The 17145-nt window shown below is 35.7% G+C and overlaps 1 protein-coding gene and 1 non-coding gene across 5 annotated transcripts in view; both read left to right on the top strand.

Annotated features, from left to right (window-relative positions):
• Positions 1-17145, top strand: part of Spock3 (SPARC (osteonectin), cwcv and kazal like domains proteoglycan 3) — a 349999-nt gene that overhangs the window by 58416 nt on the left and 274438 nt on the right. The window lies entirely within an intron of this gene.
• Positions 10273-10383, top strand: LOC121823603 (U6 spliceosomal RNA). Its single transcript, XR_006065117.1, has one exon. It is a non-coding gene; the product is annotated as a U6 spliceosomal RNA (small nuclear RNA).

The following is a 17145-nucleotide window of genomic DNA, read 5'->3' as shown; positions in this document are numbered from 1 at the left end:
TGGAAACAGCACAATATTCATATTTTCTTTTAAAAGTGTAAATGATGATCAAGGATAAAAATAAACTACTACTTGTACCTCCGGGAACATTTATAGATAGATCCCTTCCCAGTTTTATTTTCCAAAATTGTTTTGTGTTTTCTCCTCCTAGGAATTTATTGTGTGAACTTTAAACATATTTATATTTAATATTAAAAATCCTTTTCACACTTAAAAACTTATAGGGAAAGCAGAAGTCAGCTTTTGTTTTAACATATGTTGCTGCTTCATAACTGTAATTTTGCTACTGTTACAAATTATAATGTAAATATGTGAGATGCAGAATATTTGATATGCAACCCACAGGTTGAGAAATGCTGCTCTAGAAAAAAAAGAACAGCTCTAGGCTCTTAATTATGTAGCCACGGCTTCAGTCCCAGCAGACCCTAATTTTTACTTTTTGGAGAAGGGGTCTTTGGTCTGTCTGTCTGTCTGTATCTCTCAATCTCTGTCTCTCTTTCATCTTCCTTTTTTAGATGGGTTTTTGTGTATCTCACGGTAACATTGAAACTGCTGTATAGCTGAGGATGACCTTGAATTCTCAAACCCCACATTGTCATCTCCCCAGCGCTTCGATTACAGGTGTTCTTCAACACACCAGCTTCCCTAATTTCTACTTTTGGTAACTCACCACACAGTGTTAGTGAGCTCTGCACTGGGAAGACCAATTGGAAGGCTAGTGTTGAAGGGTTTAATGGCGTATGTATTGGAAGGGCTTAAAGTACGGCCTGATGTAGGAGAATTTTCTTCCCTCTTCACAAAAGTATAGGTTCAAGAGAAAGTCTTAAAAAAATAAGTAGTTAATAAAAGAAAACACAGAAATTTAAAATGTAAAGTTTACATGCTGTGGGAGCCTATTGAAAACAAGAGCCAGATGAAGCAGGGAAATTGTGTGTTTTTTATGCTGGGTGTGATTTTGAAATGTAGATCAGCCCAGAAATGTTTGGTTGGACTAAGGATGTTACAATGACTAGTGGTTGAGGGCATTCAGCAAGCATGCTTTTTCAGTTTTCCTCCTTCTTAAACAAACATGTTCAACTGTATTTGTACTTAGAGATGTCTTGTCCTTTCAATATATAAGGAGGATGCTCATTAATGAGCAAGACACAGTCAGGGAAGCTGCATGAAGAAAAATGAGGTGGGCATCCCTAATTCTGTTTTCTCAAATGTCAGTGTGACGTATTTCCTTAAATTAGTGTGTCCTGAGTCCTATTACAATTGTCAATTATTATAGTATTTGTCTTCATATTGCATTCTAAGAACAATAAGCGGTTTTCCAAATGTTCTCAGCAGCTTTGTGAGATTTTCATTATGCGTTTAGATGTATAATTCAAATGTTGATGAGGTTAAACAGTTTACTCCAGGTTACAGAGGAGTCATGCATAGCACAGGTTGATGGCTTAATCATTGTTCCTGACAGGTCTAAAAATGTTGGTTACAAATTGCATCACTGTCTACATGTTAATACTTATATTTACCTAAAATATCGGCTTCAAAAGTTTCATCTTTAATTAAATACAAACTGGTTTCTCTCTTGTTAACTTGTTCATTCTTACATCAGTGTGTGGTGATATCCATTTCACCTTTATTCAATTCACTGTAGGGAAAACACAAATTAGCAACATAAAAGAGTTCTGATGATCTGTGACCTTAATTACATTTCTTTAAATGTTTTAAATAGCTGCTAACATAAATACTTGTGATGTAAATTCAGTTTCAAAGGTTAAACCGTATGTATACTTGTGATTATCTACCATTTCTCCCACACTATGGCAATGGGAGGTTGTTTATTAAACTATTAAAAACTGTAATATTCCTAAGCTTTGATTCATAAATATTACACATCACATTCTGAAAGAAAGTCACCCAAGAGTTGGTTCCACAGCTCAGAAATTCTCCAAGGCTATTTACTCAGTTCAAGATGGAATACTATCTGACAAGGAGAGTGGTCCCCTGAGTACAATAACAAACTCTGACCAAACTGCCACTGCACAGAGAATGAAAACACGGTGTGTGATGCATTGCTACTGACAAGCAGGTGACACCAAACTGCATTCCTTAAAAAAGGGAAAGTGCATTCACCTTCGTTCATTGCCATGCTTAATAGGCTAGCATCTTTTTCAATTATTTATTGAAAAACTATTTATAAGCAATAATGTTTAAAACAGTCACGAACCTTTCTTGGAGGTGATGACATCATGAAGGCTTATGGCCAAAGACTATAGTGCATGCCTACACACTTATATGTGCATCTACATATACACACATATACACATATGTATGCTTATATTAACATATTTAAAAATCATCTCATGGTTTTATAGAAGTATATACATGGTGAACCTTTGGCTTGTGTTTTCTTTTACCAATCACACAGTATAGATTTCATAGAATTGTTTGGCACTGGGAAACAAACCACACAATTCTAACTCTAGCACTTTTTGGTTTCTTTAATGACAAAGAACAAATTATATTTGGTATCTGATAAGCTAAAACAAAGAAATCTTACACTTTTGCCTTTATGCCTATATTTTTATTTCTCTAGAAAGGTAACATTTATTAATATGACTCAAAAGATTTGCTACAATTACATTAAATGTTTTACAAAATTCCTGTTAAGGCTGGAGACATGCTGTGTATACCCACTATGTTAAGACACTATGTTTGATCCTTTGTGCTAGGAGACAAACCAAAACAAATGAATCAAAACCTTCAACACCATTTATGTATTTTTACTACGGAACTTTAAAATTACATTATCTGAAAGGGCTTTTTAATGGTCCAAGACCTGGGTATATTTCCCATACTATATAAGAGGGCATCCAGCTTTCTCTGATCAGTCCACTGAGTAATTCAAGATGCAGAGCTTTTGACATGAAAACCTTTACACAAATCCACTTTTAAAAATTATGTGGTTTTTTTTTTTTGCATCACATACATATGATGTAAACCAAATATCTTCCTGTAAGTTGCTCTGCACTTTCCATATTTCACATTTGAAGTCCCATCCCTATCTGTTTAGCATGATATGAGATTTTGAACAGGTCCTATCTGAAGAAGTCAGCTCAAAAATATTTGCATGAACACTGGGTGATATGTAAAATGAAAAAAAAAAACTAAATGAACAAGTAAACCTTAAAAATATTTGCATGAACAACTTGTTCTCACCATGTAACGTATAACTGATCTTCCTTGTTTTTGGTTTCTCACTGATTTATCCTTTTACTGCTCTTTGATCCATCATATATTTTGAAAACTAGTGAACCAGACCTTGGAAAAGGAGCAGCTCTTGAAGGAGTACTTTTGCTAATGATATTGTCTGTCCCTCATGCCCCACCTACAATAACAAAGTGTCACATCCGTGAACATATTTCCCACCATTGCCAACTACAGTGACTCTAAGAGTCATAGGTCATTTTCATTGTTAGAATATTTGTGAAAAATTGCAGAACATTGTCAATGAGACCTCTGAAGAGAAAACCAATTATGTGAAAATTTTACCAGCTTGATTTAACATTCTTTCCTAAATCTTGCCCTGTAATTCTCATAGATGAATTCTTGAATAGTCTCAACAATTTGGATTTGTTACATCTGTGTTTCAATTTTCATCTTGTTAGATATTTTGACTAAAAAAACTGGATACTGGGATAACTCAAGTGAATTAAAAGTATGTGTAGATTTGGAGTTCTATTCAGCAATTTTTCCCTATCATGTAATATATATTCTTCCAAGTCTCAATGTAACTTTGGGGATACAAATTTTACCTATTTTAAAATAATAGGAGCATGACAACATTTTAAAATAACTTATAAAATATTTGCAGCTGTACCACAGGAATCCATCTTATGAGAACAACAGGTATGTATAGTATGAATGTTTTTTGTTTTTGTTTTTTTAGGAGACAGTTGTAGGACTAAAATAATTTTAAAGCAATATTAGTCTAAATGAATCCTTATTTCCTTCACATCATCACAAATCCCAAGTGTGAAAAATGCAAGTAAGATTGGAAAGCATGATATCCTGGTCTCTACTTTGTGAGATACTAATAGCTTCCAACAAGGATTCAAGTGATAAGATCTCAAAATTGCCATACTGCACGGTGTACATTCCTCAATCCTTAACCCCAACAGAAAGGACATTTTATAAGCCTATCCTCAATACTCCAAACATTTTATTTCTTATCATAAAAGTTCCATCGGCATGATTGATCACAGAAATGATAATTTTTATTTCCATTTTTATTGAATTCCAAATAAGCAAGGGTAGGGGCAGTTTTTGAACTGGTCACAGCAGAAATGTGTAATAAACGTGAAGATTGAACAAACTTATTTGTGTGCCACTTCTGTAGCTAGAGTTTTCCTGCCTTGCCCACAGTCAGGACAAATCTTTGTCACCCGCCAGTCCCACAGCCGCTCAGACCCAACCAAGTAAACAGAGAGACTTATATTGCTTACAAACTGTATGGCCATGGCAGGCTTCTTGCTAATGGTTCTTATAGCTTAAATTAATCCATTTCTATAAATCTATATCCTGCCATGTGGCTCGTGGCTTACCAGCATCTTTTCATGCTGCTTGTCAAGGTGACAGCTGGCAGTGACTCCTTCTGCCTTCCTGTTCTTTTATTTTTCCTCTCTGTTAGTCCTGCCTATACTTCCTGCCTAGCCACGGGCCAATCAGTGTTTTATTTATTGACCAATCAGAGCAACTTGACATACAGACCATCCCATGGCACAGCCAAGTGCAGACCATCTCAGACACCTGCACTCAGGCCCGTGGTCCTAATCATCCTCTATGCAGACCTGCTGGGTAAAGCCACGAAGAACCCAAGAATGGGCTCCCACAGGACATACAGAACATCCCACAGCACACTTCCCTTTAAATCATTTATTTCTCCTGATCATCTTTTAAATTTGGTAACAGAAGCATAGGAGCTTACAACTCAAATAATTGTGAAGAATAACAGACAGGCACTCTCTTCCTCTCCTGATCTCTGTCAGATTGGAAAAGAAGCTTTAGTTTCTTGTTCTTGCTGCTTATTCATTTTAAACCTGTGGTTTCTTCTAGAGCCACTGTTTGATCATGGGCTTCAACATTGATCCTCAGCAGGTGACAGGTAGGCCTTGACTGAATGAGTCATTACCTGGCCTGAGATTTACAGTTGAGACTGGAGGAAAAATATATTATGTATTTTACAGATAATATATAGCCATAGTGTGTAAATTAGTACGTTTATGTGTGTGAGAGAAAGGGAGACATGGAGAGAGGAAAGGAAAAATGAATCCAGGAAATAGAGGGAAGATGGGGAAGAAAAAAGGAGAGGAAATAGAGAGAAAAGAGGAGAGAGATCAGTTTGGTGACCTACGGAAGAATTCTTAGATAAATTACTGTTAATGCATTTAATAAAATATTTGGTATTATAATGGAAAGCAATTTTACTGAAACCAAAGATATCCAAGACAACAATCTGTGATTTTTGTTTGTTTGTTGATTTTTGGTTTTTGGTGAGGAGTTGTATAACATTCCTGGCTCACCTGGAACCCACTCTGTAGACCAGGCTCCAGCCTAGCTTCTCTGCCTCTCAAGAATTATGATTAAAGGCGTGCGCTACCACTGCCCAGCCTGTGATATCATTTTATACATGGTTTTTTAAAATTGAAAAAGTAGCTGTGAGGTTCATGAGGAAAAATGTGAATAAAACAGACATGGAAAGAATACAGAGAAAAGACAGATTAGAAATAACAACACAGATGCACAGTTTTCCTAGAAGATCCATGGTTAGGTAATTAACGCTGTGTTCTGGGGCCATCCTACAGAGATACCCTTCACATTCCCTCAGTGGGGCTTTGGGTATCTTTTGATGTAGGGGTAACTTACAAATTTGTTTTGCTTGAACAAACTCTTTCAAGTAAATATATATAGTCACCGTTCTACCATTACATAAAGTTTTTGCTAGGTTTCTTCTGAAACCACATTGGTGTTCACTTTCTCTACTTTCATCAGTTTGGAGTTGGTCATTGTCACTGAATATTGTTACCTATCGTAGACATATTTTCTAGTTAATGTCTTTAAAAATGGAAGCCCTGCATTGTGTTTTGATCCCATGTACCATTCCAGTGCTGTTGCTGCACTGTCGTACAGGTCAAACATGTTAAGGAAGCATCTGTCAGTTTGAAGATACAAAGTTGAAAAGTCGTATTATTTGTCCTGAATCTGGGCATTTAAATTGTCAGTAATTTACAGTAAAAAGTTCTATGACAATCAAATAATACTCCAGTGTCTTCAGCACACAAAACAATGGCCACCACCTGTATGAGACTTCTGAGTAACAGAAATGTATCTGGTATGAGAGAGGATTTACATGTTTATATTTAATTATATTGACTCTATATCATTGGTTATTAACATCAAAGCATCTCATGGCTCGGGTTGGGGCGGGGTGTGGCAGAGGCTAGAAGGCAGTCCCTTGTGATTGGTATGAGCTAGTGAACTCATGAGTCTACATGTTTTAGGTTGATGCCAAATGTATTTTTTTTTCTTGTCTGGCCTGGGTTTTCCATTCATCCTAATTTTGTTTTTGAGGCTCTGATTGGTAAGTACGTGGCATGAGGACAGCTTCATAGACCAGACAGAACCTCAGTTTAGACATTATATGGAGGTTTTGTACTCCCGTCCAAGCAGATGCAGATTTGGTAACCCTCTGTGAGTTGGTAGCCTCAGACAAGCTACCCAGTCTATTTAAACATTGCATTCATCATCTATCAAATTAGTGTGACAATATTACTTTCATTGTATAATTAGAATGAAATGAACTAAATTAAAATTGAAATTAAACACCTTTAAAGAGGTTAGTATAGTATCTAACACCGTTGACAGTCACTAAATGTTAGATAGTATGGACATTATTTATAACTGGGGTAATTTTTACAAAATTAAGTAGGTCTAATATTAGAAAAATCTGATAGACAATATAGTTGTCACCACATAGAAGACTTTTTGTATAACTCTATATTTGCAATATTTTGAGAAACATATTTTGAAAGATTCCAGAGTAACTAGACTAAAACAAATATTAAATTATCATATTTTTGTTAGCAAACTTGTTTAATTTTATGCTACTTCCTACTTATTAAAAGAAGGTTTATCTCCTCTTAGTGGAAAATTCTGTCTTCAGCTGTCAACACTGCTCATGACGATATTCTATTTGAATTTAAAAGGGCACAGTGATTAGAGAAGTAGCTTCAATTTAAGTTTAATCCAAATTTAAATTACTTTAAAATGGTCAACGGATGTGCTCAACACATATACTCATTAGGTATCTGTTTCTGAACAGTCAGGGAAATCAGCTCTTAATGATTCTGCTGAAATGTCTTGGTTAGCTGAACTTTCCCCAGCTAATAAATTGAGAGGTTACCCTATGATTCATCTTTGTATGTTTAAGTATCAGCACCTATCATATTCTAGAACATTCCTGCCTTTAATCATTTGCTGCTAATTTCATTCTTGTAGAGTTGCTCATTAACAGTCTGACCTATATATGCTCATGTTTTCTTCCACTAACAAGAAGTTGTTATTTTGTGGAATATTTATGTTAAGAATATATTCTACTTTATTTGTCAAGTTATGACATTATTTACAGATGATCCATTAATGACTGTCTGCCTTAGGAAAATGAGCAGTGTTATATTTTACAGTGATGTTAGATTTTTAATTCAGATTGTTTGTATCTCATGATGATTTTACTTTTGATTATCTACTGACTCATGGAATGAAAGGATAAATATTTTAATGAAAATATATCTCTGCTAGATATCATCTCATCACTGTAACAAAATACCTGAGATTTTAAATTTTTTTCTTAATTTTTAAATTTTTTATTTTTCAGTTCTGATGTTACAATATTTAAAAAAGTATTTCTTTTATCTTTGACATAAAATAGAACTATCTATTTTCCTCCTCTTCCCTTGCCCCCGTTCAAACCTTCCCATACACCCTATCCCTCGCTACTCTCTTTCAAATTCAATGACATTTTTATTAGTTGCTATGTAGGTGTACATGTGTGTGAATCTACATATACCTACACTCCTAAATATGTAAATATAAATTTCTTAGTCTGTATGTATATCTTCATGGCTCAGCATTTGACATAATCTTCCCTGGAGAAGATTATTTCTTCCCCACTCAACATTCCTTAGTTGCTTGGTTGCCTGTAGTTCTTTGTGTGGAGTTTAGCCTTTGTGGGCTTTCTCATATTCATGGTATCATGTCTTTTTATTTTTTATTTAATTAACATTTTTTTCATTTATTTTACATGCCGATAGTTTCCCCTCCCTCTTCTCCTCCTGTTCCTGCCCTCCCATCTATCCCCCTCCCCATCCTCTTCTTCTCTCAGAAAGAGACAGGCCTTCTATGGGCTTGAACAAAGCATGACACATCAAGTTGAGGCAGGACCATGCCCCCTCCCCCACCAATATCAAGGCTGGGCAAGGCTGGGCAAGCATGGGGAACAGGTTCCCAAAAGCCAGCTAAACACCAGGGACAGGTCCTGATCTCACTGGGAGAAGCCTTACAAACAGAACAAGCTACATCACTGTCCCACACATGCAGAGGGCCTAGGTCAGTTCCATGCAGGCTCCTTAACTGTGCTTCCAGAGTTCATGTGCTCCCAAGAGCTCAGGTTATCTGTCATGACCTTGACCCTCCCTGGCTTATGTGATCCCGCCTCCCTTTCTTCAGGAGGACACTAGTTGTTTTTTTTTCTATTGTTATGTTGATAAGGGTTTATATACACAGCTTTTAACATTCCTGGGAGATACACGCTCACTGCAAAATCCCTGTCCTTCTGGCTCTAACAATATTTCACCACAATGATCCCTGAGCCTTAGGTGAGGGAATTGAATTGTAAATGTGTACATATAAGAAGTAAGGAATATACTTATCTATGGGCATAAGAGAAAATACTTAGAATGAAATTAAGGATTATGTGGATTTGATAAAGCAGTGATTCTAGGTTCTCCTCCAAGATCCACTAGCCCTGGGTAGTTGGCTGGGTTGAAAATATTTGTGTGTGAGTGTGTGTGTGGGGGGGGGGCGGATTTTGTTTTGCTAATGGTTTCAAAGCGCTCAGTCAGTACTAACTCAGTCTTATAGTTTTTAGGCCTATGTATGCAGGGCATACTGGCTATAGTATGTAATAGAGGAATTTTGCTCACAGTTGTGATGGCCAGGAAGGAGACAGAAAGACAGGGAGAGGGAGGGGGAGAGAGAAAGAGACTCTCAAGGATACCACAACAATGGATTCTAGCCTGCAACCATACCCCTATTCCCCTATTCTTCAAGGTAACTTCAAATGGGAAGCAAACTTTAAACAAGTGAGACTTGGGACACATTTCAGATATGAATAACAATTTAAACATCTCAGAATTCTCGAGAACCAACATCAGACCCAAGATCAGGAAAGTAAGCTAGCAAACAAGTAAGGAACTATAGTGTTTCTGTCTCATGATGACTTGCTACTTACTCTTGTTATGACTTGTTTCTCTTGTTTCTAGCCAGTATAAGGCAGTGCATGGCAACTGTAGTCACTATCTAAAATTCTGTGCTCAACTTTCATACTCCAGGCACTCACTTTTAAATGCTCCTGAAGCTAGAGCTCTTCTGTCTTCTATTTTTTGAAAATAGGTTCTTCTTTCATACAATATATCCCAACTACAGTTTCCCCTCCTTCCACTTCTCCTAGCTCCTCCCCTCTCCTCCCAAGACCCACTCCCTCTCTGAGTCCTTCAAAAAACAGCAGGCCCCCCAAGAGACTAAACAAGATACACCAAGACAAGGCAGAAGCTCTCCTATTGAGACTGGACAAGGCAACCCAGTAAGAGGAAAGGAGTCTGTCTCAAGAGCAGGCAAAGGAGTCAGAGAAACACCTGCTCCCCGCAATGTTGGGAGTATCACAAAACACCAAGCTAAAAGCCATAACATATACACAGAGGACCTGGTGCAGACCCTTGCAGGCAACAAGCTTGTTACTTGAGTCTCTGTGAGCTCATGTGTTTCCTGCTTACTTGATATGGCTATGCCAGCTTAGAATGTTGAACATGAGGAGATGCCCAGGTGGGTGGATGCCTCCTTTGCCAGAGCTTGGAACAGACTCACAGCCAGGTAGAGTGCGTTCAATGACTGAGGTGAGATACCTCAATGATCTCATAACGCAACTCAGAATACTCTCCCCTGACTTTTGTACTTGCGTCAGCAGCACATATACTAAAATTGGAACAATACAGAGAAGATTAGCATGGCCCCTGTGCAAGGATGACACGCAAATTTGTGAAGAATGCTGAACATGTTTTTGTTTGTTTCTTTCTGAGCCATTTTTACCTGTATTAGATGTGGAGTTGATGAAAATCTTTTCCCATTTTGTCCTATTGACAGTGTCCTTTGCCTTACAGAACCTTCAGTTTTATGATGTCTGTTTACTGGTTGTTGTTAGTGTCTGTGCTATTAGTGTTCAGAAAGTTGCCCTCCTGTGCCAATGTGTTCAAGGCTATCCACCATTTTCTCTTCTATCAAGTTCAGTGTTGAGGTCTTTGATCCACTTGTACTTGAGTTTTGTGCAGAGTTATAAATATGGATCTATTTGCATTCTTCTATACGTGGATATCCAGTTTGACCAGCACCATTTGTTAAAGCTGCTTTTTTTTTTTTTTTTTTTTTCCAGCCAGTGTGTGTTTCTGGCTTCTTCATCAAAAATCAGGTGTTCACAGGTGTGCAGGTGTGTGAATTTACTTCCTGGTCTTCAATTTTATTACAATGACCAACTTGTCTGTTTTGATGTCAATACCATGTGGTTTTCATTAGTATAGTTCAGTAGTACAATTTGAAACCAAGGATGGTGATGCCTCTCCTAGTTCTTTTATTATTCACAATTTTTCTTTTAGCTACTCTGGGTTTTTTGTTTTTTCATATGAAGTTGAGTATTGTCCTTCAAGTTCTGTAAATAATTGTTTTGGAATTTTTATGGTGGTTGTGTTGAATCTATAGATTGCTTTTGGTAGGATGGCCATTTTTACTGTTAATTGTATGAATCCATGAGCATGAAAAATATTTCCATCTTTTGATATCTTCTTAAATTTTCTTCTGCAAAAACAAAGTTTTTATTATACAAGTCTTTCTCTTGCTTAGTTAGAGTTAGCCTAAGTTATTTTATATTATTTGTGGTTATTGTGAATGGTGTTGCTTCCCTGATTTCTTTTTTAGTTTGATTCCCATTTGTACATAGGAGATGTACAGATTTCCTTTAGTTAACTTTTATTGAGCCACTGTGCTTGAAAGTGTTTATCGGGTTCTTTCAAAGCACTTTGACCCTACACTCTATTCCACCCACCCTGCAAATTCCTTGCAATTATTTCTATTTTCAACCTCTCTTGTTTCTGTAAATTCTAGGAGAACTAAATTTTCTTGGAAAATGTATATATACTATCCTATCTTTTTCATGGAAGTATTATCTATTAGCTCAATTGTTTTTTTCTTCCTAAATCCTATAATACATGAATTGTACTCTGACGAACACTGAAAATATCATGTATCAGGAGCTGAATTACTGATGAATAATGACATTCTCTCTCGAGGTATCCATCAACTGCTGATAGCTCTTCAGTTCTGTGTGAATTTCCATGGGCTCTCCTTTCATTCTTGGAGGAACTTTGGCTGGCTCGATCTTGTGCTGTTCTTGTACAAGCAGTCAGAACTGCTGTTGGTTCTTGTGTGTGCCGTGGTTCTCTTCCTACTCCCATAGTGACAACACCAAATGGACTGAGTTTAAAAAAAGAATACATGAAACTTGGTGGGGAGTATGGCTGGAAAGTTAGGGAGGAAGTGGGAGCTGTCTTGAATAAAACATTGTGTGTGTGTGTGTGTGTGTGTGTGTGTGTGTGTGTGTGTGTGTGTATTTATTACTTTCAAGCAATAAGTAAAAAAATATTATGTTCCAATAAGCTTCCTACCATACCATTTGTCTTTCAAACTAACCATGCTTCTAACACATCTTTCTTTTTTAAAAACACTTTTTGAAAGTTAATTTATATATATGAATGTTCAGTTACATACATATCTCTGCACAATGTGTGTGCCTGGCTACATACGTGGAGGCCAGAAGAAGGCATCAGATTTCCTGGAATTGGAGTTACAGATGCATGTGAGTTACCACGTGGATTCTGGGAATTAAACCCGGGTTCTCTGGAAGATTAGCCAATGCTTTTAACTACTAAACCGTCTCTCCAGCCCCTAACACACTTTTTTAAATACATGTTTCTCTAAGAAAACGGAGCAAAAATCATTATCTATTAATTATTAGTAGCAGTTTTCAAATATCTAATACATGCATATTACTATGTAACCCAAAACTTACTGTATATTGAAAGAACACCACAGCTGGTGGTTATGAAGCAGTTATTGATACTAGGTGCTTTTCTCTGACTGTCCCCTTTTATCCTCAGTAAGGTCAGGGAAGAGAAAGACTTGAAGGTAAAGAAGCTAAGTAAACTGGATGACAAATTACGTATGTAGGATTATTTCAATAATTCCAGGATTCGTGTTTTAGCAATAATATTTAATATTTATTTAGCATCACAGAAATCCTATCTCATGCTCTTTCATTACAGCACACCAAATAAGGGAAGCAAGATAGTGTAGTGGAACAGTGCCCTGTGATTCAGGAGACAAGGAAAACATTGGCAGACATAAACAGAAGCAGTTAGGTTTTATTTAAAAATCCCTTTTGGCAAGTTAACATTTCAAATTATACATAAATCACTTTCCACTAATAACAGAAAATACAACTAGCTTTGCAAAATATAACTGAAACCTGAGGTATATCAATTACCGTTATCACATTTATGTATTTTTGGTTGCTATTTCTCTGGTGAATGTGGGGCAATAAATTTTGTGAAGTTGAATGTATTTTAACAAAATAACTCTGCTCTATAGCAGCTAAAAATTCTTGAAAAATAAAATAGTTAAGAATAAACATTCACTGTGAGTCAAAAGACATGCTCACTCTGTTTGGTCAGGGCTCAGGAAAATGATAGGAGACAAGATACTTTTGCAGCATCGAAGAGAGAATAAATTGAGAATTATGATAAGACCCATATGATATGGGATTAAAATTACTTATAAGGAGCATCTGGACTAAAAGTAGTTACTGGATTCTTAGTTTCATGGACTAGAGTTCTTTTTTATTTAATTTTTCATGTTCATTTTTATTGCTCAGAGAAATTAATTAAAAGACCAAGCCCAAAATTTCCTTTGTATAAAAAAGAAATTCCAAATATTTTTGAGTTAATATATTCTTCTGAATGAAACATGCTAGTCAGGCAATACATAGCACACTGTAATTATTTTTGATGTACTTTGTTTCTTTCAATGATGTCATGATTTTTTTTTTTAGCTTTTTAGAACAAAGTTTTACCTTGTTGATTTTGTCTAGTAAATTGTTTTTAATAAGCTTGACCAATTTAATGAAATTAATTCATGCGGCTTCATGTTCAGGGAAGAAAATTAATTCAAAGAAAAATATAATATACTAAATGTTCTCAAAATATGAACTAAAATATACATATGTTCTTGGGGGCCAATTTATTTGAAAAATCACAAGCATGAGTATAAATAAATTAGGCTGCTCAGTGCTTTCGCATGCACAGGAAGCTTAAAGAGATGGCAATCTAGTCTTTTGTGCTCCTTTTAGTTGTGACAAAAGAGATATTCAGAAATAGGGTAATAATTAGACATGATTGGGTAAATGAATTAGCTATGCAATTTCATAAGATTTCAACTATATGCCTCATAAACTTTGAAGAACTAGGATGTACTAAATTAGTCCTCTACAAAAGGGTTTCCCATTTTTCATTGCAGACATATTGGCCAGTGACTCTACCATGGGGAACTGCTCTATCCATTTTAAGACACTGGATAGCATCTGCAATCTCTATTCAGCAGATTCTTGCATCAGGCTCCTTCTAAAATCTCAATTTGTGACAATAAAAAAGTGTCTTTAACAATTCCAAATGCTTTCTCAAGGACACATCAGTGGTAAGAACTGGAGCTGATAGTGATAGAACAGTAAGTGAGGCCGGACCTTTAGTACTCCACAGGCTTTGAAACTGCCTGTGTCCTTCTGGCCCCCATGCTGGTTTCACACCTACACACAGGCAGTTGAAGTATCTGTTTACTTTAATAAAATTTCTTTCCTGGTATTTCATAAGCTGCAACTGACTTTCCTCAGATCACCTGGGCGTCTGTATCTCAGCTTACTCTCTTGGTTCTTTTTCCTAATTTTTCCTTGAATTAGGATAACACACAGCTTAATTTATGGCATTATTTTTCTGTCTGTCTGTCTGTCTATGCATTTACTGGGATGTGGTGTCGTGTGTGCCATCGCACTTGTGTGGAGATCAGAGGGCAGCTTTAAGGGTTCTGTTTTCTCCAGCACGTGAGTCACGGGGATCAAACTTGTGCTTAGCCGTAGCACCTTTAATTGTGGGATAGGCATCTCGAAGTCAGTACATCGAGGCAAAACACCAGTCTTCTCTTCTATCAATTTTTCACAGTCTCCAAGCCAGTAACTATAAATTATATGCTTTGATTGCTCATTAAAAAGCAAAACAAACTTGAAATCATTCTTGACACTTGTATGAGCAAAATTTCATTTCGGTAGTGAAATAACTGAATTTGAGTAACTCTATATTCAGTTTTACTAGAAAGGAAGATAGTGTATTCAAAGGAAAACATCATTTACTAAATAGTTACAAAACTGGATATATCTATTTATATATTTGTATTATATATTACATGTCCTATTGTTATATATGTTATGTTGCTTTAAATATCTCTTACCTATGCATACATGAGGCTTAATTTTTATTACATGTATAAAAATCTTAGCAATACCTCAGCCATAACAGAACAGTCAAATGACCATTTCTGGAAAAACAATCTAGGTTACTATGTTTATTTTTAAAAGGAAGTTGATGTGCCTTACTGTTCTTGATATCTACTGAATTATTTCTGGTGATTGCATTCTCATTGGCAGAGTCTATAGCAAATATAGGGCACCACAAGAAAAATAGGATAAACATAAAATATGTCTCTGGTTTTCTCTATTCTCTAGTAAAGCTGTCAATAGCCACATAGTGGCTCTCGTCAGAGACATTCCTTGTATTTAAAATACCATATACTCTCCATTCACTTGTGATTCTCTAGGAACATGAAAAAAATAATTTAATGAGTGTTATATTTAATGAGTTTATTGATAATTTATCAAAATAAATTTCATATGGCTTTATGACCACAAAGGTAATCATGATTCAAAGTAAATGTTATAATCTCTTGTCTATTTCCCTTCATTTGATGCAACTATAATCTAAATTGTAACCATTTTCCTGGATTTTTAAAATTTCTACATTTATAAATAAGAAAGTTGGTAGCTCTTTACTTGCCAGTTTGTACTGTTATACGTTGGATCTTACTATAAAAAGTGTTGGTTCCTATATCCCACACTTTTGCTGCTTGGCTCTGTGTGTCATTATATTTAGTTAATTTTGTTAAAAGAAAGTGATTTATAGTAGTATGCCTGTGCCCCTGCTTTTCTGGACAAAGCATATTTTTGTGCAATGACCAGCTTCCATTCATATCCGTAAAGATATAATTATACAATTAACTTTCACTTGTTTAGTTCCTTCATATTTATTACTAATTTTCATCCATAACTTCTGATAAAATTCCATTGCAATTTTCATAAGTTCAGCTATAAGTAGTGTGGGTGACTTCCTTAGCACTTCAATTTAGTTTCCAATATAAAAGCTTTTTGTAAAAACAACTTTGTGATATTTCTCCCATGTTGATGTTGAAAGATTGACAGCCCAAGAGATTCTTTGTTAGTATGGTAGAACTGTTTTTTTCTTCACAGTGTATAGTTGTGTGTGTGTGTGTGTGTGTGTGTGTGTGTGTGTGTGTGTGTGTGCTCAATCCTTCTGGATTCACTTGCTATGGAAAGAACAAATTTCCAATATTTTTATTCAGCTAAGGTCACAACACTGTTGTACCTGTAGATGGATTTTTATTACATCAATTTACCATGCTTTATATAGAGTTGCCAAGTTGGGTACCACTTTACTTCCATTTTGGAGTATTCTGTCTTCTCTCTTGGGTAAGTCTTCAGTATCCTTTATTTAATTGTTACCTCTCACTTAGGCATATTGCTTCAGGACATATTCTAGTCACTTCCTGGGAAAAGTCTATTAAAAACTCAAGTTTTATGCCTGAACATACTTACTATTCTTCCATACTTGATTGGCATGGCTAAGAAATTTCTATTTTTGGCAAAGCTGAAATATTCTAGATCTGAAGTAAGTTTTATTTAGAAAATCAGAAGCATTTATTGATATCTTCCTACCAATGTGATGTTGAACAGACAAGATGTTTTGGTTCTATGGCAAATAATTTTTCCCTCTTCCTAAGAGACTGTTGGATATTTTACTTATTATATAATGCTTAAACAATGCATTTACCCTATTGTACTGCATTCCAGGTAAATCATTTAAGCACAGGGACTCGACAATTCACTTAACATTATTCTATTTGACAGTTCATTTTCCACTTTGTTTTATTTTTACCTTTGTAGTGCAGGCTGGCCTGGAGCTCATAATAAAGCTCAAATTTGCCCCAAATTCCTACTCATCATTCCTACCTATAGGATATTGTAGACTAAACCATTACATCTCCTTTTAATTATGACTACTCAGTTGAAGATTTTCTATTTTGTATTAACTTAGTTGAGTATATATATATATATATATATATATATATATATATAATTACTTAGATGTGGGAATTTTTATACTAGCTACATTTTTTTAAATTCTTCGTTTTTTCGTCTATATCATTTTTCTGTTTTCTGGATCATTTAAAATTCCTTATCTTTCACCTATGCTGTGCATCCAACAAAAGATAAAACCATACTCTTAAGGAAAGTCAGTGACACAGTCAACTACAGGTCCAAAGATTCCTATTTCCTCCAGTGTACATCCTGGGATGAACCTCCAATGCTGATAAGGGACC

Source organism: Peromyscus maniculatus, chromosome 17 (assembly GCF_049852395.1).
Source record: "Peromyscus maniculatus bairdii isolate BWxNUB_F1_BW_parent chromosome 17, HU_Pman_BW_mat_3.1, whole genome shotgun sequence".
NCBI lineage: Eukaryota > Metazoa > Chordata > Mammalia > Rodentia > Cricetidae > Peromyscus > Peromyscus maniculatus.
The sequence above is the reverse complement of the archived record's forward strand: the minus strand, read 5'-3'. Positions and strand labels throughout refer to the sequence as shown.